Source organism: Triticum aestivum, chromosome 3D (assembly GCF_018294505.1).
Source record: "Triticum aestivum cultivar Chinese Spring chromosome 3D, IWGSC CS RefSeq v2.1, whole genome shotgun sequence".
In the NCBI taxonomy this organism is placed as follows: domain Eukaryota; kingdom Viridiplantae; phylum Streptophyta; class Magnoliopsida; order Poales; family Poaceae; genus Triticum; species Triticum aestivum.
In genome coordinates this window covers 343,040,599-343,065,033 of record NC_057802.1, presented here as the reverse complement: position 1 = coordinate 343,065,033, position 24,435 = coordinate 343,040,599, and the positions used below count along the sequence as shown (strand labels likewise).

Sequence of the window (24,435 nt, the reverse complement as noted above, 5' to 3'; positions counted from 1 at the left end):
TAGAAAAGATTGATTAGTTTTGGTACCAACTCTTTCTAGATTATTTCAGATGTGATCTCTCGATTAGAAAAATAATATCACTAGAGGTATTTTCTGTTGTAATTTGTGTATGTGTTTTTCATGTTGTGCATTAGTATTTTTTTCTCTTTCTCAAGAATCTTAATTATTGATGCATATGATTGTAGGATAATTAACTCTAACAACTGCTCTGTGCCTGCGCCTATTCATATGCTCTGCCTTCGGAAGTGCAAACCAATAAAAAGGTAAGCTCCAAACATAGAGCCTTTTTCTAATTTGTATTTTGTTTCCTATAATTTCTGATGACTATAAATGTGAACATGACCCAGTATTTACAAGCATAAGTTGTGGTTAGCTTTATCATCTCTTTCACATTTAGCACAATCTGTTCACCTATTGCAATCAACATTATTAATTGAATATGTGGCTGGGCATTCACTATACCAAATTTATAGGAAATGTAGCCTCAATTAATTTTTGTTACTTGCATGTTTTTTCTTTGCTTATATTGGCTGGTACCTACACTTAAATTCATCGAGAACTTATTATTACCCTAAGTGCTATATTAACTGTTCGTATTTCATTCATTGCTAGAGAGATGCAGAATATGCAGTTTTCTATAGCTGCAATTGGCATTAACTATCTTCAAGATATGGAGTCATGGATGCCAAGGGAAACTGATCATTTTGGTTTTAGTTAATGAAGGTTGAACATGTCAGTCTAGATGCTCATGTGATGAGCTTAGTTTTTTGTTTCCTTTAATGAAGCTTCGATCTGTTTCTGTGTAGAGTGCACATGTTCTTGTAAAACACATGTGTACAAGATGATGGTGTAAAGCAACAATGTGTTCTTTGGATGGTGTTCTTTGTAAAACAACATTGTTGATTTAATATATGAGGTCTTTCTTACTATATTCCATCTCCTGTATACTAGCAAAAGTGCCTAATATTCTACTCCCTCCGTTCCTAAATATATGACGTTTTGGTAGTTCGATTTGAACTACCAAAACATCATATACTTGGGAATAGAGGGACTACGTAGCAACTAATTTGAGAGTTGCAATGATTTATTTTTGCCAATTGAAAATCCATTTGTGCAGGGTAATCACCAACGCATATGATGTGTTGTTAGGATTTAGTTTAATACGTTGCCGTCTTACAACACTTATACACACTAGTTACCAACGCATGTGTATACGTTGTTGTAGGCCCTTCCAACGCCACCAACGGCAACGCATACAAATCCGTTGGTGCAGACCATAGCAACGCCTATATGAACAAAAGGCAACACATCGATGCGTTGCTGAAGGGGGGTTCCTGTTGTAGTGAAACATGGGCCTTAGGCAGTTTCGGCCTGTATTGGCCCGTGAATTTTTCGTCCCAATGCTGGCCCAATCTAGGTTTTAGCCTGTTAAAAGCCCATGGTATTCTCTGGCCCAGCTGGCTAGAACTTTACTCGACCTGTTAAAGGCGGGAAACTACTATAGGTTTAGACCTGCTAATGGCCCAAGATGATTATAGGCCCACGTTTTGGCCCATATGAGTAACGGGCTGGCCTGAAGACCGACAACACAGAGATCCACTGAACCTTTCGGCCCAAATTAGAGCATACCGACCAAAGAATAAAACTAGACTATACAATAAAGAAATTACGGCATATTACATCCACTGGGAATCAAAGTTTGCTACCGGTGATAATAAAGCGCAACGTGACCGCGGATTACATACACTGGGCATCAAAGGTCACCACCAGTGCATATAAACGCGCCGACAAAAGAATATACAAAACTGAGAGCACTTCAAAAGGCACTAGGCCTGGCCAGGACGGGCCCCACAAGCAGTCGAACAAGCTGATGAGACCTCAGTTGTGTCAACGATAGATGCTCCATCCCTAGCTGTATGGGACGATAGTGTGCATGGCAGTCCTCTGACATCTTCTTTGCATCTTTGACTTCAAGTCACAGCTGAGCTGAAGCAAGCCTTTCCGCTTTAAGTTGAGACTGAAGAAGTCGAACTGATTGAGGCAGCGACTGCACAGAGGTTGTCTCACACCTGCTGGTGAGTAGCTTATACTCACTGTCTTCATCAAGACAGGACCTTGGGGTCATCTCGCTGTCCTCAATATGATTTGGCTCACTATCTTCCCTAAAGTTCTGCCTGGCATAAGAGATACGACTCTGAAAGAAAAACAAGGAGACACGTAACAGGTTTCACAATTATATAAGCAAATAAATGGATCTGTTCTGCATAAGGAACATGTTTTTACAACTATAATTTAAAACTGGTAGTTGTTGCAAACATCCAATTAATGTAAACAGCAAAGTAAACCGAAGTGGGGGAAATGATGCCTATCCAACTCTATACTAGAACAAAGTTTGAAGGCTTGAGAAGGATGAACTTACATTACATGTTAACACGGGCTGGACAAAGCCCATCTCCATGTTGATGGAAGGATAATTCAATAAATTCCCCAAAGAAAATTCTTTATAACCGTTGCCATTTTTCTACATTTTGCAAAGAGTAAATATAGATCAAATAATATTGGAAGAAACAGAGGATAATAAAGCTCAAGTGCAGACTGATGATACATAATCAAATAGCAATTAATTAAGTACAGGGTTACAAGGCAAAAGGTATTGACAAGAGGAATGCAGACATCAACGTGTGTGCAGTGGCATTGGCTTTATTCAACATTTTGGTAAGAGTAAATGTAGATATGATAATTTGGCGGAAGTGGTGGGCAGGGCAGATAAGATGCAGAGTAATGCTAGACAATCAACTATCTCGCGATGCAAGTACATTAATACCACCACCGTCCGTTATTACTTGTCGATCATATCGGATCAAGGGTTCCGGCAAAACCCTTAAGGTTCGAACACTGGGGTGCGCGCGAAGTTCTCCCCCTACCGATCCACGTCCTAACTTGCTAAGATCTCAAGAACGAACTCGAAGAACTCATAACACAAGGGACACAAGATTTATACTGTTTCAGGCCACCGTCGTGGTGTAATACCCTACTCCAGTGTGGTGGTGGTGGATTGCCTCTTGGGCTGATGATGAACAGTACAAGGGGAAGAACAGCCTCCTGAGGTTGAGGTGTTCTTGTGCTTGGCGAACTTGTGTGTGTGGATTCGATCAGCTCAGGCTTCGCTGCTTTCTACTGTGGTGGCTAGTCCTATTTATAGAGGCCCTGGTCCTCTCCCCAAATATTGAGCGGGAAGGGAGCCAATAACGGCCAATTTGAAAGGGGACAGCTAGTGCAGCTTATCGTGACAAAAGCAATCTTCGCCTGCAAAAGGCTCTGGTGGTGACGTCGCCTTGGGCTCCATGGTGACCTCCGTCTTGCCGTCCTGCTGGTCTTGGTCTCGTTGCACCGATATGGAAACCTTTGCTTGATGCCTTGGTACTCCGCGCCTGCGCTTGCCTCCTTAGCACCAAAGGAGAAACAAGGACGCTGCATGCGCTGGCGCCCGCCTGGTCTGGATCGTCATGGCTCACGTCACGAGAACCTCGCGAGGTTTGCCTTTCCTTGACCTCTCCGCCCCTCGCAAGCCTGCCTGGCGAGGCCGCTCCTGAGGAGGTCTTGCACCGTCCGCCTCGCGAGGCTTGGCCCCTCGCGAGAGTCTTGAATGCCTTGTTGATGAAGATGGGCCGTACAGGCCTGCTAGCACATCCACGCCGTGGGCCGCAGGCAGGCAAGTCTGGGGACCCCCGTTCCCAGGACGCCGACAGTAGCCCCCGGGCCCAAGGCGCACTCGGGCTTGGCTTCGAGGCAAAGCCAAAGGTCAAGTACGGAGCACCACGGGCCCCAATAGCCTGCGACCTTGGTCGATGCGTGGCGGTTGATTGGACGTGGGCGTCTCCGCTTCCCCACGCTGCCTCGGCAACTGCCCAACTTGACAAGTCCCTGCGACATTCAAGGAAAACCATCATTACCTGTGAACGTGGAGGCACTAGTTGGCCTTCTCCTGCTATAAATGAGGAGGGGGGCAGAGCCCCCGTCGCCCATTTTTTCCCATTCCGCTTGCTTCTTCTTCTGCTCCACCACCGACTCCAATTGCGCCGTCGGAGGTTCTCTGCCGCAGAGAAGGGAAAGGCCCCTCGCGAGGGGCCCGGCTCCCCGGTGCCCAAGCATGGACGCGGCCTTCCCCGTAAGCACACCGTGACCCCCGCCACGTCCCCCCCGCTCCCGGGGTGGCGCCGCTGCGCGTGGCAGTGGTCGCTCCGGTCGCGACAGCCTTGTTGATGAAGGGAGACGTGCCGTGGTTGCGCAGCCTCCCCGGTCGCGCTTCCACTCGGCAAAGGTGCTGCCGAAGTTCGTCATCTAGTCGGAGAACCCGGCCGGCAACTGGCTTCAACTCCCGTGCTTCTTCGTCGACGAGCTGCCAGCCTCTGGTCCAGGCGGGCTCTGGCTGCAGGCGGACGGTTGCTGCAGCATGGGTTGTTGGGTCGTGGTCGAGGTCTCCGCCGCGGGCAACATAGCCCTGGCTCGCGGCTGGCAGACGTTCGCCCGGGCGCGCGGCCTGGGCAGGCGGTGCACCCTCCATTTCAAGTATGATGGTGACGCGACCCTCTACGTGAGGGTGTTTGGAGAAGATGGTCGCCGCGCCGGGTGCTGCCCTGAGGTGAACGACGGCGAGGAGGTGCTGGGCCTTGGCGATGGTCGGGACGTGGAGGAGGGCAAACCCGCCCTTGGTGCCGACCGCATCTCGTCCAGCTACGGTGGCTCTTCCCTCGGCGACAGCTTCAGCAGTGGTGGCTACGACCAGCCGCCGCACCGCCGCGCCCGCTTCGAGGGTGGCAGCGGGTCGACTCGTTGCCGCGTCTCCGTGAAGCGTGAGGAGGGGTCCGGCTGAGCTCTGTGAGAGGGGCAGGTGCTGCTTTTGTTTTGTTCTTCCTTTCCTTCCTGCATAAAAAAAGAAACCAGTATGGGCCCCGGGGGGCGTGTATCGACTATGATTTCCCAATCATTATGCTATGTTTGTTGTTTCCGTGCTGTGCAGTAATTTTGTGTAGAGGTAACTTAGCTTGGCACGCTTGGGGGAGTAACTTAGCTTGGCATGCAAGCTTGGGGTAGCCTCCTTCTCGCGAGGGACTTGCTTCCTGGTGCCTGTCAAGGCCTTCCTTGACTCAGTGGTCGTTTTAGGAACTGCAAAAACTTCGTTAGGAGGCTCACTAGGAGGCTTATCGTTCACCCAAGCCTTGACCCAGCGCTTCGTATCGCGATACCCAAGGGGCACGGATTAGGAGAGGTGCGCCTGCCTGTGGGCTCGAACGAGGATGCCTCGCGAAAAAATGGACTGATAACCCACAAGTATAGGGGATCGCAACAGTTTTCGAGGGTAGAGTATTCAACCCAAATTTATTGATTCGACACAAGGGGAGCCAAAGAATATTCTCAAGTATTAGCAATTGAGTTTTCAATTCAACCACACCTGGATAACTTAGTATTTGCAGCAATGTATTTAGTAGGAAAGTAGTATGGAAGTAACGGTAACGGTGGCAAAAGTAACAATGATAGTTTTGTAGTGATTGTAACAGTAGCGACGGAAAAGTAAATAAGCGAAGAAAAATATGTGAAAAGCTCGTAGGCATTGGATCAGTGATGGGGAATTATGCCGGATGCGATTATTCATGCAACAATAATAACATAGGGTGACACAGAACTAGCTCCAATTCATCAATGTAATGTAGGCATGTATTCCGAATATAGTCATACGTGCTTATGGAAAAGAACTTGCATGACATCTTTTGTCCTACCCTCCCGTGGCAGCGGGGTCCTAATGGAAATTAAGCGATATTAAGGCCTCCTTTTAATATAGTACCGGACCAAAGCATTAACACTTAGTGAATAAATGAACTCCTCAAAGTACGGTCATCACCGGGAGTGGTCCCGATTATTGTCACTTCGGGGTTGCCGGATCATAACACATAGTAGGTGACTATAGACTTGCAAGATAGGATCAAGAACTCACATATATTCATGAAAACATAATAGGTTCAGATCTGAAATCATGGCACTCGGGCCCTAGTGAAAAGCATTAAGCATAGCAAAGTAATAGCAACATCAATCTCAGAACATAGTGGATACTAGGGATCAAACCCTAACAAATCTAACTCGATTACATGATAGATCTCATCCAACCCATCACCGTCCAGCAAGCCTATGATGGAATTACTCACGCACGGCGGTGAGCATCATGAAATTGGTGATGGAGGATGGTTGATGATGACGATGGCGACGGATTCCCCTCTCCGGAGCCCCGAACGGACTCCAGATCAGCCCTCCCGAGAGAGTTTACGGCTTGGCGGCGGCTCCGTATCGTAAAACGCGATGAATCTTTCTCTCTGATTTTTTTCTCCCCGAACACAAATATATGGAGTTGGAGTTGAGGTCGGTGGAGCTCCAGGGGGCCCACGAGGCAGGGGCGCGCCGGGCGCGCCCCCCACCCTCATGCCCAGGGTGTGGGCCCCCTGGCCTTGATTCTTTCGCCAATATTTTTTATTATTTCCAAAAATAATCTCCGTGGAGTTTCAGGTCATTCCGAGAACTTTTGTTTCTGCACATAAATAACACCATGGCAATTCTGCTGAAAATAGCGTCAGTCCGGGTTAGTTCCATTCAAATCATGCAAGTTAGAGTCCAAAACAAGGGCAAAACTATTTGGAAAAGTAGATACGACGGAGACGTATCAACTCCCCCAAGCTTAAACCTTTGCTTGCCCTCAAGATATTCAGTTGATAAACTGAAAGTGATAAAGAAAAAACTTTTACAAACTCTGTTTGCTCTTGTTGTTGTAAATATGTAAAGCCAGCATTCAAGTTTTTAGCAAAGATTATGAACTAACCATATTCACAATAACTCTTAGGTCTCATGTTTACTCATATCAATGGCATAATCAACTAGCGAGCAATAATAACAAATCTCGGATGACAACACTTTCTCAAAAAAATCATGATATGATATCACAAGATGGTATCTCGCTAGCCCTTTTTGAGACCGCAAAACATAAATGCGGAGCACCTTTAAAGATCAAGGACTGACTAGACATTGTAATTCATGGTAAAAGAGATCCAGTCATAGTCATACCCAATATAAATTAATAGTAATGGATGTAAATGACAGCGGTGCTCTCCAGCTGGTGCTTTTTAATAAAAGGTGATGACTCAACATAAAAGTAAATAGATAGGCCCTTCGCAGAGGGAAGCAGGGATTTGTAGAGGTGCCAGAGCTCGATTTTGAAATAGAGATAAATAATATTTTGAGCGGCATACTTTCATTGTCAACATAACAACCAAGAGATGGTGATATCTTCCATGCTACACACATTATAGGCGGTTCCCAAACAGAATGGTAAAGTTTATACTCCCCCTCCACCAACAAGCATCAATCCCATGGCTTGCTCGAAACAACGAGTGCCTCCAACTAACAACAGTCCCGGGGGAGTTTTGTTTGCAATTATTTTGATTTGGTTTGCATAAAGCATGGGACTGGGCATCCCGGTGACCAGCCATTTTCTCGTGAGTGAGGAGCGGAGTCCACTCCTCTTGAGAATAACCCGCCTAGCATGGAAGATACAGACAGCCCTAGTTGATACATGAACTATTCGAGCGTGCAAAACAGAATTTCATTTGAAGGTTTGGAGTTTGGCACATACAAATTTACTTGGAACGGCAGGTAGATACCGCATATAGGAAGGTAAAGTGGACTCATATGGAATAACTTTGGGGTTTATGGAAGTGGATGCACAAGCAGTATTCCTGCTTACTACAAGTGAAGGCTAGCAAAAGACTGGGGAGCGACCAACTACAGAGCGACAACAGTCATGAACATGCATTAAAATTAATAAACCTTGGGTGCAAGCATGAGTAGGATATAATCCACCATGAACATAAATATCGTGAAGGCTATGTTGATTTTGTTTCAACTACATGCGTGAACATGTGCCAAGTCAAGTCACTCGAATCATTCAAAGGAGGATACCACCCTATCATACCACATCACAACCATTTTAATAGCATCTTGGCACACAAGGTAAACCATTATAAACTCCTAGCTAATTAAGCATGGCATAAGCAACTATATTCTCTAATTTTCATTGCAAACATGTTTATTCATAATAGGCTGAATCAGGAACGATGAACTAATCATATTTACAAAAACAAGAGAGGTCGAGTTCATACCAGCTTCTCTCATCTCAATCAGGCCATCATATATCGTCATTATTGCCTTTCACTTGCACGACCGAACGATGTGAATAATAATAATAGTGTATTGGACTAAGCTGGAATCTGCGATCATTCAATAAAAAGGAGAAGCCAAGGCAATATGGGCTCTTGGTTAAATCAATAATAATGCATAATAGAGCCACTTTAACAATTTAATCATGGTCTTCTCCTATCGGCCCCCAAAGAAAAGAAAAGAAATAAAACTATTTACACGGGAAAGCTCCCAACAAGCAAAAGAAGAACATGAAATATTTTTTGGTTTTCTTTTAAATTATTACTACTACAACAAGAAAAGTAAACTAGCTAAAGCTACAACTAATTTTTTAGTTTTCCTAAGGTTTTTCAAACACACAAGAAGAAAGCATGAAAAGGAAAATAAACTAGCATGGATAGTACAGTGAAAAAGTATGAGCACCGACAGCTAGCAATGAGTGTGTGAACATGAATGTAATGTCGGTGCGAAATGCGTACTCCCCGAAGCATAGGCTATTGGCCTAAGGTGGTCTATTGCCACGGCTGGCCTGGCGAATATCCGAAGTTGTAACTGGGGTCGTACTGAGATGCAGCGGCTATTGCATCATGGGCTGCAACTTGGAGGCGGGCTGTCTCCGTCCTTCTCTTATACTCGTCCGCCTCCTCTCTGGTTATAAAATATCTCCCATTTTCCTGAAAGTCAAAGAAAGTAGGAGCAGGGAGAGCGACGTGATAGGTGCGTCATTTGTCAAAGATTAGTCGGTACTGGAGGAATTGATCGTTCCTCTCAACAAACTGATGACGAACCATAGCCTCATAATCTAAGTAAACAGGAGGCAATTCAACATCATACTCACGTATGGGTATATCAAGAAAATTAGCTAAACGTGTTGCATAAATTCCACCCAAGAAATCTCCATTAATTCTATTATTATGCAACCTACGTGCAACAATGGCTCCCAAATTATAATGTTTATCTCCTAATACAGCACTCCTGAGAACACTGAGATCAGGGACACACATGTGACATGCTTCATCCTTACCATTTATGCACCTACCTATGAAGAGAGCAAAATAATGTATAGCAGGGAAATGAATGCTCCTTATGGTAGCTCGTGTTATATCTCTAGACTCCCCCACAGTTATACTAGCAAGAAAATCTCTAAACTCAGATCTGCGAGGTTCACTAGGACTACCCCATTGTGGAAGCTTGCAAGCAGTATTAAAATCCTCTAAGTCCATAGTATAAGAGTTTTCATAAAGATCAAATAGGACAGTTTGAGAATTGCGTGATGATGAAAATTCAAACCTCCTCACAAAGGAATCAGTGAGATAGTGGTATTGACGGCACTTATCTGCCTCGAAGCTCACAAGATCAGCGTTACACACATATGCGTTAAATTCTTCCTTGATTCCTGCTCGATCCATGAAGTCCTCTAAAGGCCATTCACAAGCCCGCACTTGAGCTTCCCTTGGTGGTTCATCGTCGGCATCGCGCATTGCGAGCCTGGGTCCTTGCTTCCTTGAAGGGCCACCTTGGTACATTTTCCTAAACATATTTCTTCCTTTGAAAAATTTCTGAAAATTTTAGTAACTTCAAATAAAAGTGAACCAAACTCAACAGAATTGATAGCAACTACTCCCACAAGTGCCTAGAGCCCAATGTCATGCATTAGAACTACTTGGAACCATATAAATTTGACATGCAAGCTCAAGAACATGGTCACCTAGGCAGCACAAATTTGCAATGAATAAAACACTAGAACAAAAACTAATTGGACCAATGGAGGAGTCACATACCAAGGAATAATCCCCTAAAGCAGTTTTGTGAGAGCTGCTTTGAGCAAGGAGATCGAAAATCGCAGCACAAATGAGCTAGAACTCGTGCTTGAGTTGGATGGTGATTTTTTGGGAGGAAGAAGTGTGTGGGTGCAGGAATAAGTGGAGGGGAGTCACCATGGGCCCCCGAGGCAGGGGGGCGCGCCCTGGACCCTCGTGCCCAGGTGCTTGCTCCACCTGCTGTGTTCTCAGTGCCAAATATTCTCAAATATTCCAGAAAAAATCATATTTCAATTTCGGGGCATTTGGAGAACTTTTATTTTCGGGGTATTTTTATATTGCACGGATAATTCAGAAAACAGACAGAAAAATACTATTTTTACTTTATTTCAACTAAATAACAGAAGGTAAAAGGAGGGTACAGAAGGTTGTGCTTTCTAACTTCATCCATCTCATGCTCATCAAAAGGAATCCACTAACAAGGTTGATTAGGTCTTGTTAACAAACTCATTCCGAATCGCATGAAACCGGAGAAATTTCGAATAACACTATGTTACACTACTGGAATTTGCTTATTTGCCGTCTGCCTATTCTTTGCCGTCTGCTGGCGGATGACAAAGAATGTCTTTGCCGTCAGCTTGAAAAAAACGGACGGCAAAGAACTGGCTGATGGCAAAGAATGAATTTGCCATCAGCCAATTCTTTGCCGTCTGCTGGCGGACGGCAAAGAATCTTTGCCGTCAGCTGGCGGACGACAAAGAGAGAGGTGGGCCCCACTAACGAGCTGCTTAGAAAAAACCTAACGGCCCCCCTCTTTGCCGTCTGCTAGCAAACGGCAAAGAGCAAAAAAGCGGACGACAAAGGGGGCGGACGGCAAAGAGACAACCTAACTAACGGCCGTCCCCCCACCCGCTCCCTCCCTCTCTCTCTCTTTCTGTCCTCCCCACCCCGAAGACCACCGCCACCCGCCGCGGCCCCCGCCACCAGCCACCCGCCGCCACCCCCACCACCCGCCGCCACCACCCGCCCACCCACCGCCTCTCGCCCCGTCGCCCCGACCACCCGCCGCCCTCCTTGCCCCGTCGCCCCACCGCGCGCCGCCGCCCTCTCGCCCCGTCGCCCCGCACCCCTCCCCTGCGGCGCCCCTTCCACGCAGGCCAGCCGCCCCCTCCCCTCCCCTGCGTGGCCGTCCCCGCCCCGTCCCGCCGCGGCCTCCCCCTCCACCGGGCTGCCGCCCCCACCCGCCGTGGCCTCCCCCTCCACCAGGCCGCCGCTGCCCCCACCCGCCGTGGACTCCCCTCCACCGGGCCGCCGCCGCCCCCACCCGCCGCGGCCTCCCCCTCCACCGGCGATCCCCTGCGCAGGTGAGTGATCTTCCCCCTTTTTTTAGTTTAGTTTGTTTTAGTTTAGTTTCTTTTAGTTAATTTAGTTTCTGTTTTAGTTATAGTTTTACTTTAGTTTTATTTTCAGTTTTATTTTTAGTTTAGTTTATTTTAGATTAGTTTTAGTTTTAGTTTAGAAGAATAAGAAGAGTAGAAGGAGGAGGAGGAGGGAGGAAGAGGTGGAGGGAGAAGAAGAAAGAAAAGAAGAAGAAGATGAAGAAGAAGAAGAAGAAGAAGAAGAAGAAGAAGAAGAAGAGGAAGAAAGAAGAGGAAGAGGAAGAGGAGGAGAAGAAGAAGAAGAAGAAAAGAAGAAGAAGAAGAAGAGGAAAAAGGAGAAGAGGAAGAAGAAGAAGAAGAAGAAGAAGAAGAAGAAGAAGAAGAAGAAGAAGAAGAAGAAGAAGAAGAAGAAGAAGAAGAAGAAGAAGAAGAAGAAGAAGAAGAAGAAGAAGAGAAGAAGAAGAGAAAAAGAAGGAAAGAAAAAAAACAGGAAAAAAGAAGAAGAAGAAGAAGAAGAAGAAGAAGAAGAAGAAGAAGAAGAAGAAGAAGAAGATACCCTGACACCCCGACCCCGACACCCCGACACCCCGACCTCGACACCCCAACAACCTGACACCACACCCCGACCCACACCCCGACCCCGACACCCTGACACCCCGACCCCGACACGCCACCCCGACACCCCGGCACGACACCCCAGCACGACACCCCGACCCCCGACCCCGACACCCTGACACCACACCCCGACCCCGACCCCGACCACCCCAACACCCCGACCCCGAAACAGCACCCCGACCCCGACACGGCACCCCGACCCCGACACGACACCCATGACACCAGAGGCCGACGAGGTCATATATTTGTGAATTATGAGTTAGGTCATATATTTGATGCCACTGAACCCTATGAGCCCGTCATTGATTATAGTGATGATGATGATTATGCATTTATTGATGATAGTGATCGAGATTATTAGTAGTGTCAGGTATTCAATTTTTTTATGTTGTACTTGATGATGATACATAAGTGATATACATATTATTATTCATGTCGGTATTTTTTTATGTTGTACTAATTTCGTTTACTCTTTGTCATGGCAGGTGTTGAAAGATGGTGGGCGCTGGTCGGGAGCGCTCCGAGGCCCCTTCTTCGTCGGCGCGTGGTGGGAGGTCTTCCATTCCACACGCACCTCTCCGTCGAGCGTTGCTGGATAGTATGGCAACACCGTCGGGCCCTTCTTCATCGACAGCGGTGCCCAGCAGGGGACAAGGTAAGGGAGGGAAGAAGAGAGGAGTTGGAGCACGTGGTCGCGGGAGAGGAGGTAGGGTGACTGCTAGGGCGCCTTCCTCGCCGCCACCCCCAGCTGTTTCACCCGAGCACGTGACTGCTAGGGTGGACTCGGCCGAGGAGGAGGCTACACGGACTCCGGTCCACGAGCCTTCGGCCCACGAGCCTCGGGTCGACGGACCTTCAGCCCATGAGCCTTGGGTCGACGCGCCTTGGGCCCACGAGACCCCGGAGGAGCACACGTCTGGATGGGGTACCTGGCCGGATGAGCCTGAGGGGCCGAGTGGCCATGCTGATGATGGCGGGGAGCCGACTGATATTGAGGAGGAGGGGGGCACCGTCTACCAGCGTGGTTGTACACGACTCCCGTTCGTGCCAGCGACCCGCGAGCAGAGGTGGTTGATTTTCCCTGATGGGGAGAGGTAAGTGCATTTAATCCTTTTATACCTTCTGCATTCACGTTTCTTCAAATATCTAATGCGTTGGCCTTGTCATGCTGTAGTGGCCAAGGACAAACGTGCCCAAATGAAGGTGTGCCACACCATCAAGGCAGCTCAAAAGAATGGCCAGCCGTCCACAACGCGGCCAAGGACAAACGTGCCCAAATGGAAGGTGTGCCACACCATCAAGGCAGCTCCAACTTATATCAGTTCGGGCGCAACTGGGTATGTGGTTTGCTTCATGATTCATGAGATTCATTCATCATGCTAGCTTGAGCCCTTTAATTACTAATTTACTTTGTTTCTCTCTTTCAGGCACGCTACAATAAGGCGGATAAGGTGCCAGAGGTGTACGACATGTATGCCATGGCCCACACTGCCTCTTTTAAGAAAGTCAAGGCATTCTCTCCGTCTGACCTCGATGATGCAAACAACTTCACCAACATCTCCTCCCACGACAAGCTCGTGAAATATAGAGATGAGGGGAAGGCGAGGAAAGGGGAGGACTTTAACCCAAGCCAGGGTCCCATTGATCCAGAGCTGGTGATGATATCTGGTGGCGGGAGGTCCCATGGCTCCATAGCCATTGGAGATGGACTTATCCGTTGTCCTAGCACTCTCCCGGAGATCAAGGCGCGCCAGTCGAGCTCCACTCCTAAGATAAGGCCTCGTGAACGGCCAGTCCAACTCGCCATCAAGGTTAGTTATACATACTCAGTTATCTTTCTCCATTACATTGTTTGTGCTTCCATCAATGATTACAAATGGTAACGAGGAGTGGTGTTGCAGGCTGCTATACAGAGTGAGAGAGATAGAACGGAGAAACTTCTGGCGGAGGCGGCGGAGAGGCAGCGGGAGTTGGAGGAGAGGACGACAACGATGTTGGAGGAGGAGAGGGCACGGAATGACATGCAGGCAAGGGCCATGTACGAGCTCCTTGTGGTAAGTTTCTTCTGCAGATTAGCCAAAACATTCATGTATTGTTTGTCTCACTACTAACTAGTATGACTGAGTCGTCAAAACCAAATGTGCAGTCTGTGTGCGAGAAGACCGGTCAGACCGCTCCGCCGATGCCAGTGATTGCTCCTGGGACCACGGTGAGTTTAATTTGAATGGACATTACTTGCTAGTCTTAACATTTGAGTGTCATCATGCTAATGAGACATTGGAAATGATCTTTGGTGCAGCGTAACTCCAGACAAGCATCGCGCGATCCTTCTCCAGCTACCGGCACGAGCCTGCCCGCTCCTACACCTCCATGATCATGGTAAGTTTCTCTAGTGTTTTGCTTAACAAATGCATAAAGACCTAGACTTAGCCTTATTTCCTCCAAAATGCTTACCACAATGACCTAGACTTAGCTTTATTTCCTCCAAAATGACTTAATAAGCTTACTGACCTCCAAAACCATCCATTTTACCTAAGTTAGCTCTAAAATGATCTATACTTAGCTTTGTTTCCTCCAAAATGACCAAAGTTAGCTCTAATATGCTTAGTTAACTAGGTTTGCTCAATAATGACATGTACTTAGCTTACTTATGTCAAAAATGGCATAATTAGCTTAGTTAGCTCATAAACGATCCATTTTACCTAAGTTAGTTCTAAAATGATCCATTTTACCTTAGTTAGCTCATAAATGATCCATTTTACCCAAGTTAGCTCTAAAATGACCCATTTTACCTTACTTAGCTCATAAATGATCCATTTTACCCAAGTTAGCTCTAAAATGACACATTTTACCTTACTTAGCTCATAAATGATCCATCTTACCTAGGTTAGCTCTAAAATGATGCATTTTACCTAAGTTAGCTCATAAGCGATCCATTTCATCTAGGTTAGCTCATAAACGATCCATTTCACCTAAGTTAGCTCACAAACGATCAATTTCACCTAAATTAGCACATAAATGTCATATATTCTTCTTCTTCTTCATTTTCTTCTTCTTCTTCTTCTTCTTCTTCTAATCTTCTTCTTCTAACTTTCTTATTTCCCTTTTTGCAGAATTCATTCGCTTCACGGAAGCTAGCATAGATGGAGTGCTTGTTTGGATGAACTATGTTTCTTTTGTATCGATGAACTATGCATGTATGGTAGGATGACACTATTGTAATATGTATGGTTGGATGCATGTATGTGGAACTTGCTATGTATGGTTGATGGAACTATGCATGTATGATGAAATTATATGTGTTGGATATCTCATATGTTTGCTGTGAACTTGCCATGTGAAAAATATATATGTATCATCTATTTGCCGTGAAAATGGTTGGGTATAAGGAAAAACAGAAAAAAGAGGCAATTCAGGCTCTTTGCCGTCTGCCACCGACGGCAATGGGCTCTTTGCCGTCCGCGGCGGACGGCAAGGAAGCCACGTGGCAACCACCTGTGCTTCCTGCCAGCTGACCCATTTGGTCAGTTTGCCTACAGTGGCAGACGGCAAAGGCCGGATGCTCTTTGCCGTCAGCCACGGACGGCAAAGACTGCCATTAGCCACCTAATGGACTAACAGCGAATTTATTGCCGTCAGCTTTCTTTGCCGTCCGCCGCTGATGGCAAAGGCCCCTTTGCCGTCCGCTTCAGAAAGCAGACGGCAAAGAAGCTCTTTACCGTAGCCTACTTTGCCGGAGCCTTTTGCCGTCCGCGGTAGACGGCAAAGGCCTTTGCCGTCCGCCATCCTTGCCTTTGCCGTCTGCCGTGGCAGACGGCAAAGTAGCTGATTCCTATAGTCTTACCTCAATGGGGATATGCACATCCCCAATAATAAGAATATCATATTTCTTCTTGGCAGTAGGAAGAGGAAATTCAAAACCTCCAAAAATAATCGATGGAATTTTTCCAATAGAATTAATACTATGGACTTGAGGTTGTTTCCTCGGAAAGTGTACCGTATGCTCATTACCATTAACATGAAAAGTGACATTGCCTTTGTTGCAATCAATAACAGCCCCTGCAGTATTCAAAAAGGGTCTTCCAAGAATAATAGACATACTATCATCCTCGGGAATATCAAGAATAACAAAGTCCGTTAAAATAGTAACGTTTGCAACCACAACAGGCACATCCTCACAAATACCGACAGGTATAGCAGTTGATTTATCAGCCATTTGCAAAGATATTTAAGTAGGTGTCAACTTATTCAATTCAATTCTATGATATAAAGAGAGAGGCATAAGCTAACACCGGCTCCAAGATCACATAAAGCAGTTTTAACATAGTTTCTTTTAATGGAGCATGGTATAGTTGGTACTCCTGGATCTCCTAGTTTCTTTGGTATTCCACCTTTAAAAGTATAATTAGCAAGCATGGTGGAAATTTCAGCTTCCGGTATCTTTCTTTTATTAGTAACAATATCTTTCATATACTTAGCATAAGGATTCATTTTGAGCATATCAGTTAATCGCATACGCAAAAAGATAGGTCTAATCATTTCAGCAAAGCGCGCAAAATTCTCATCATCCTTTTTCTTGGATGGTTTGGGAGGAAAAGGCATGGGTTTCTGAACCCATGGTTCTCTTTCTTTACCGTGCTTCCTAGCAACAAAGTCTCTCTTATCATAACGTTGATTCTTTGATTGTGGGTTATCAAGATCAACAACAGGTTCAATTTCTACATCATTGTTATTACTAGGTTGAGCATCAACATGAACATCATCATTAACATTATCACTAGGTTCATGTTCATTTCCAGATTGTGTTTTAGCATTAGAAACAGAAATATCATTGGGATTCTCAGGTATGTCAGCAACAGGTTCACTAGAAGCATGCAAAGTCCTATCATTTTTCCTTTTCTTCTTTTTAGAAGGACTAGGTGCATCTACATTAGTTCTCTGAGAATCCTGCTCAATTCTCTTAGGGTGACCTTCAGGATACAAAGGTTCCTGAGTCACTTTACCCCCTCTAGTTGCAACTCTAATAACAAAGTCATTATTCTTACTATTCAATTCACTAAGAAAATCATTCTAAGCTTTAAGTACTTGTTTTACTTGAGTGGTAACCATAGAAGCATGTTTACTAATGAGTTTAAGTTCACCTTTAACTCTAGACATATAATCACCCAAGTGTTCAATCATATAAGCATTGCGTTTTAATTACCTACCAAAATAAGCATTGAAGTTTTCTTGCTTAACCATAAAGTTATCAAAATCATCCAAACATTGGCTAACAAACTTAGTAGGAGGGATTTCAGATTTATCATATCTATAGAGAGAATTTACCTTTACTACCTGTGCCGGGTTATCAAGACTGAGTGGTTCTTCAATAGGTGATGAATTAAGACCATGTATTTCTTCAACAGGAGGTAAATTCTTAACATCTTCTGCTTTAATACCCTTTTCTTTCATAGATTTCTTTGCCTCTTGCATATCTTCAGGACTGAGCAATAGAACGCCCCTCTTCTTCGGAGTTGGCTTAGGAGTTGGCTCCAGAATTGGCTCAGGAAGGGTCCAATTATTTTCATTTGTCAACATATTATTCAATAGAATTTCAGCTTCATCCGGTGTCCTTTCCCTGAAAACAGAACGAGCACAACTATCCAGGTGGTCTCTGGAAGCATCGGTTAGTCCATTATAAAAGATATCAAGTATTTAATTTTTCTTGAGAGGATGATCAGGCAAAGCATTAAGTAATTGGAGAAGCCTCCTCCAAGCTTGTGGGAGACTCTCTTCTTCAATTTGCACAAAATTATATATATCCCTTGAAGCAGCTTGTTTCTTATGAGCAGGGCAATATTTAGCAGAGAAGTAATAAATCATGTCCTGGGGACTACGCACACAACCAGGATCAAGAGAATTAAACCATATCTTAGCATCACCCTTTAATGAGAACGGAAATATTTTAAGGATATAATAGTAGCGAGTTCTCTCATCATTAGTGAAGAGGGTGGCTATATCATTTAATTTAGTAAGATGTGCCACAACAGTTTCAGATTCATAGCCATAGAAAGGATCAGATTCAACCAAAGTAATTATATCAGGATCAATAGAGAATTCATAATCCTTATCAGTAACAAAGATAGGTGAAGTAGCATATGCAGGATCATATTTCATTCTAGCATTCATAGTTTTTTGTTTAAGCTTAGCTAATAATTTCTTAAGATCACTTCTACCATTGCAAGCAAGAAAGTCTCTAGCAGTTTCTTCATCCATAACATAACCCTCAGGCACAAGAGGCAATTCATATCTAGGGGGAGAATCTTCATCATCACTTTCATCAACATTATAAGTTTCAATAATTTCATTCTCTCTAGCCCTAGCAAGTTGTTCATCAAGAAATTCACCAAGTGGCACAATAGTATCAAGCATAGAAGTAGTTTCATCATAAGTATCATGCATAGCAGAAGTGGCATCATCAATAACATGCGACATATCAGAATTAATAGCAGAAGCAGGTTTAGGTGTCGCAAGCTTAGTAAAAACAGAAGGTGAATCAAGTGTAGAGCTAGATGGCGATTCCTTACCTCCCCTCGTAGTTGAGGGATAAATATTTGTTTTCTTATCTTTCAAGTTCTTCATAGTGACCAGCAGATATAAATCCCAAGTGACTCAAAGAATAGAGCTATGCTCCCCGGCAACGGCGCCAGAAAATAGTCTTGATAACCCACAAGTATAGGGGATCGCAACAGTTTTCGAGGGTAGAGTATTCAACCCAAATTTATTGATTCGACACAAGGGGAGCCAAAGAATATTCTCAAGTATTAGCAGTTGAGTTGTCAATTCAACCACACCTGGATAACTTAGTATCTGCAGCAAAGTATTTAGTAGCAAAGTAGTATGGAAGTAACGATAACGGTGGCAAAAGTAACAATGATAGTTTTGTAGTGATTGTAACAGTAGCGACAGAAAAGTAAATAAGCGAAGAAAAATATGTGAAAAGCTCGTAGGCATTGGATCGGTGATGGGGAATTATGGCGGATGCGATTATTCATGCAACAATCATAACATAGGGTGAAACAGAACTAGCTCCAATTCATCAATGTAATGTAGGCATGTATTCCGAATATAGTCATACGTGCTTATGGAAAAGAACTTGGATGACATCTTTTGTCCTACCCTCCCGTGGCAGCGGGGTCCTAATGGAAACTAAGGGATATTAAGGCCTCCTTTTAATAGAGTACCAGACCAAAGCATTAACACTTAGTGAATACATGAACTCCTCAAACTACGGTCATCACCGGGAGTGGTCCCGATTATTGTCACTTCAGGGTTGCCGGATCATAACACATAGTAGGTGACTATAGACTTGCAAGATAGGATCAAGAACTCACATATACTCATGAAAACATAATAGGTTCAAATCTGAAATCATGGTACTCGGGCCCTAGTGACAAGTATTAAGCATAGCAACATCAATCTCAAAACATAGTGGATACTAGGGATCAAACCCTAACAAATTTAACTCGATTACATGTTAAATCTCATCCAACCCATCACCGTCCAGCAAGCCTATGATGGAATTACTCACGCACAGCGGTGAGCATCATGAAATTGGTGATGGAGGATGGTTGATGATGACGATGGCGACGGATTCCCCTCTCCGGAGCCCCGATCGGACTCCGGATCAGCCCTCCTGAGAGAGTTTAGGGCTTGGCGGCGGCTCCGTATTGTAAAACGCGATGAATCTTTCTCTCTGATTTTTTTCTCCCCCAACACGAATATATGGAGTTGGAGTTGAGGTCGGTGGAGCTCCGGGGGCCCACGAGGCAGGGGGCGCGCCCCGCACCCTCGTGCCCAGGGTGTGGGCCCCCTGGCCTTGATTCTTTCGCCAATATTTTTTATTATTTCCAAAAATAATCTCCGTGGAGTTTCAGGTCATTCCGAGAACTTTTGTTTCTGCACATAAATAACACCATGGCAATTCTGCTGAAAACAACGTCAGTCCGGGTTAGTTCCATTCAAACCATGCAAGTTAGAGTCCAAAACAAGGGCAAAAGTGTTTTGAAAAGTAGATACGACGGAGACGTATCATGGACGAGGGGCAGAGAAAGGGGAAAACGCTCGCGAAGGGACCTGCCCAACCCCTCGCGAGGTGGGCGAGAGAGAGAACAAGTTAAACCAGAATCGGAAACGACGGCAAAAAGCGACAGAACCAAACCAGCAAGGAACACCAGGAGCAAATTTCAACTAAAAGGAGGCGAGCCAATTACGGAAAGCAAATGAAAAGCCACGTCCGGCACCTAGTCTAGTCTTCAAGTCTGCTCACGAGCGCGAGCTAAGTGCTGCCACTTGGACGTGGGAGGGAGCCCCTAAGGCCCGAGGGTGGCACTCCTGAGACTCTGGGGCGTGTACAGCCCCACTCATTATTACGTGAGAGTGTCACGGGCGGCGATCTTCACAGGCACTGGCCCTTCTTCACAGGCACTGGGCCTTTCTTCACAGGCGCTGGGCCTTGCTTCATGGGTAGAACTTCCGGAGGTGCTGGATGTTCCAGGCGTTCTGGATGGGCACCCCGTCCTGTGTCTCCAGGCGTGCGGCGCCAGACCTGGAGACATGGATGACCTTGAACGGGCCCTCCCACATGGGCGAGAGCTTATGCAGCCCTTCTCTGGGGAGGACCCACCTCAGGACGAGGTCACCCATCTCGAGCGTCCTGGAGCGGATGTTGCATCAGTGGTATCGCCGCAGCGCCTGCTGGTACCTTGCCGCCCGTAGTGCGGCTTCGCGGCGGCGTTCCTCCCCCAGCACGAGGTCCATCCCCCCCGTGGCGTCCTGTTGCTTTTCATCAAACGCCAGGACCTGTGCGGAGCGATGCCTGACCTCATGAGGGAGGACCGCTTCTGCTCCGTAGACGAGGAAGAATGGGGTCTCGCCCATTCGCTTGGTGGCAGTGGTGCGGATGGACCACAGCACGGACTGGAGCTCGTTGTACCAGCCCTTGCCGCATGCCTCGAGCTTCTTCTTCAAAGTCCTGGTCTTGAGGCCCCTCAGGACCTCTGCGTTGGCGCGTTCGGCCTGGCCATTGCTCCTGGGGTGTGCCACCGAAGCGTAGCAGATCTGCGTTCCAAGGTTAGCACAGTATGTTCTGAAGAGACTACTAGTGAGCTGTGAGCTGTTATCAATGATGATGCGGTTGGGGACCCTGAAACGGCTCACGAGACTCTTGATGAACTTGACCGCGGAACCGTGTGGGATGGTGCGGACGGCTTCCACTTCCGCCCGCTTGGTGAACTTGTCGATGGCGACGTAGAGGTAGCGGTAGCCCCTTGGCGCTCGAGGAAATGGGCCCAAGATATCCGGCCCCCAGACCACGAACGGCCAAGTGAGTGGGATAGTCTGGAGGCCCTGAGCTGGCTGATGGATTTGCTTGGCGTGGAACTGGTAGGCTTCACAGGACTTCACCAGCTCAGCTGCGTCGTTGAGCGCCGTGGGCCAGTAGAATCCGCTGCGGAATGCCTTGCCGACGAGGGCCCGTGATGACGAGTGGTGCCCGCAGTCCCCACCATGTATGTCGGATAGCAACTCCTTCCCCTGGTCTCTGGAGATGCAACGCAATGAAACGTCATTTGGTCGCTTCCTGTATAACTCACCATCCCGGATGCAGTATGTCGTGGCTTGCCGGGCCACGCGCTCCGCGTCCTCCTCCTTCTCCGGCAGCGTCCCTTGCATTAGGTATTCCTTGAATTCCTTGGTCCAGCATTCCTCCTGGGGCTCGAGCGCCAAGAGTAGGCGCGCTCCCGAAGTTGGGCCATAGGCTGGGGCTCCTGTGGCAGGCGGCTGCGGGAGCTCCTCCCGAGGCTGGGCTGTCCTTGGAAGTGGTGTCCTTGCTGACGGCTTGAAAAGCCGCTCCTCGAAGACGCTAGGCTCTTGGGGCTGCCGCTTGGACACCCTCTTGGCGATGTCGTCAGCTTCCTTGTTGGTGACGCGAGGCACGTGCTGCAATTCCAGGCCCAGGAACTGCTTCTCCATCTTGCGCACTTCCGTGAGGTATGCCTCCATGTGCTCGTCCCTCGACTCGTATACCTTGTTGGAGAAGTTGATGAGAAGCTGCGAGTCGCCCCTGACGGTGAGGCGCTTCACCCCCAGAGCTGCCGCAGCTTTCAGGCCAGCTATGAGGCCTTAGTATTCTTCGATGTTGTTGGAGACCTTCTCGCCCTGCTGAAACTAGAGTTGCACGACGTAGTAGAGCTTGTCTTGAGTGGGCGAGACGAGTACTACTCCAGCCCCCGCGCCCTGGAGCGCGAAGGCCCCATCGAAATACATGACCCAGCCGTCGGGCGCCTCACTTCCCGGCGAGGTGGACAGGTCCTCGCCTACTTCCAGTGTCTGGGCATCCATCCATTCTGCCACGAAATTAGCGAGTGCAGCTCCCTTGATGACCCTGGTGGTGCTAAACTCCAACTGGAATGCCTGCAGCTCGATGTTCCACTCAGTGACCCTTCCAGCTGAGTTGGGGCTCCTGAGCACTCTCTCCAATGGGTAGGCCGAGATGACCTTGATGGGGTGGCCCTGGAAGTAGTGCCGCACTTCCGTGAGGCCACCAAGAGTGCGAGCAAAAGCTTCTGGGGCATAGGGTACCGTGCCCTTGCGTCCCGCAACACCATGCCGACGAAATACACCGGGTGCTCGACGAGAACCGGTGTGTCGGTGAGGCTCGTGTCCTGCAGGAGTTGGGGTGTCTCGCGAGGTAGTGGGACCTTTGACGCTTGATCGCTTGCCGGGACCTTGACGGTGTCGTCCTGCTGAGCTTGGTCCTCTGCCGATGCCGCTACGGCTCTTGCGGTGTCTTCCCGACCTTGCGTCAGTCCGGTTGCAGCTCGGCGTGACGCGCCTTTGGCTTGGTGTTCTTCCCGAACCGCCACTAGAGCTGCGCTGGCTGAGTACGGAGTGGCGGCGAGATAAAGCACTAGGGGCTCGAGAGGCCGCGGCGCCACTATCACTGGAGGGCTGGTCAGGTATCTCTTGAGGTCTTGAAAAGCTTGGTCGGCCTCCGGGGTCCACTCGAACGGGCCCTTCTTCTTCATCAGCTTGAAGAAAGGGAGGGCACGCTCTCCCAGCTTGGAGATGAAGCGCCCCAACGCAGTCACCCGTCCAGCCAGCTTCTGCATTTCCTTGAGGGTCTGAGGTGGGCTCATGTCTTCGATGGCCTTGATCTTTTCTGGGTGTGCCTCGATCCCTCCGTGTGATACGAGCAAACCCAACAGCTTGCAGAAGGGACACCAAACACACACTTCTCTGGGTTAAGTCGCAAGTTCACCTAGCGTAGACTTGTTGGGGAACGTAGTAATTTCAAAAAATTTCCTACGCACACGCAAGATCATGGTGATGCATAGCAACCAGAGGGGAGAGTGTTGTCCACGTACCCTCGTAGACCGACAGCGGAAGCGTTATCACAACGCGGTTGATGTAGTCGTACGTCTTCACGATCCGACCGATCAAGTACCGAACGCACGGCACCTCCAAGTTCTACACACGTTCAGCTCGATGACGTCCCTCGAACTCCGATCCAGCCGAGTGTTGAGGGAGAGTTTCATCAGCACGACGGCGTGGTGACGATGATGATGTTCCACCGACGCAGGGCTTCGCCTAAGCTCCGCAACGGTATTATCGAGGTGTAATATGGTGGAGGGGGGCACCGCACACGGCTAAAATATCGTATATCAAGTGTGTCTAGAGGTGCCCCCCTGCCCCCGTATATAAAGGAGCAAGGGGGAGGCCGGCTGCCTTTGGGCGCGCCAAGGAGAGGGGGGAGTCCTCCTCCTAGTAGGAGTAGGACTCCCCTTTCCTAGTCCTACTAGGAAAAGAGGGGGGGAAGGAAAGAGAGGGAGAGGGAGAGGGAAAGGGGGCTGCGCCCCCCTCTCCTAGTCCAACTAGGACTCCTCCTGGGAGGGGGCGCGCCACCTCCTGGCTGCTGCCCTCTCTCTCCCCTCAAGGCCCACTAAGGCCCAATACTTCCCCGGGGGGTTCCGGTAACCCTCCGGCACTCCGGTTTAATCCGAAACTTCTCCGGAACACTTCCGGTGTCCGAATATAGTCGTCCAATATATCAATCTTTATGTCTCGACCATTTCGAGACTCCTCGTCATGTCCGTGATCACATCCGGGACTCCGAACAACCTTCGGTACATCAAAACATATAAACTCATAATATAACTATCATCGTAACTTTAAGCGTGCGGACCCTTTGGGTTCGAGAACTATGTAGACATGACCGAGACACCTCTCCGGCCAATAACCAATAGAGGGACCTGGATGCCCATATTGGCTCCCACATATTCTACGAAGATCTTTATCGGTCAGACCGCATAACAACATACGTTGTTCCCTTTGTCATCGGTATGTTACTTGCCCGAGATTCGATCGTCGGTATCTCGATACCTAGTTCAATCTCGTTACTGGCA

The 24,435-nt window shown here is 47.5% G+C and overlaps 1 pseudogene; it reads right to left on the bottom strand.

Annotated features, from left to right (window-relative positions):
* Positions 1–23,404: 23,404 nt before the first annotated feature.
* LOC123074615 (uncharacterized) overlaps positions 23,405–24,435 on the bottom strand; it is a 59,016-nt pseudogene continuing 57,985 nt past the window's right edge.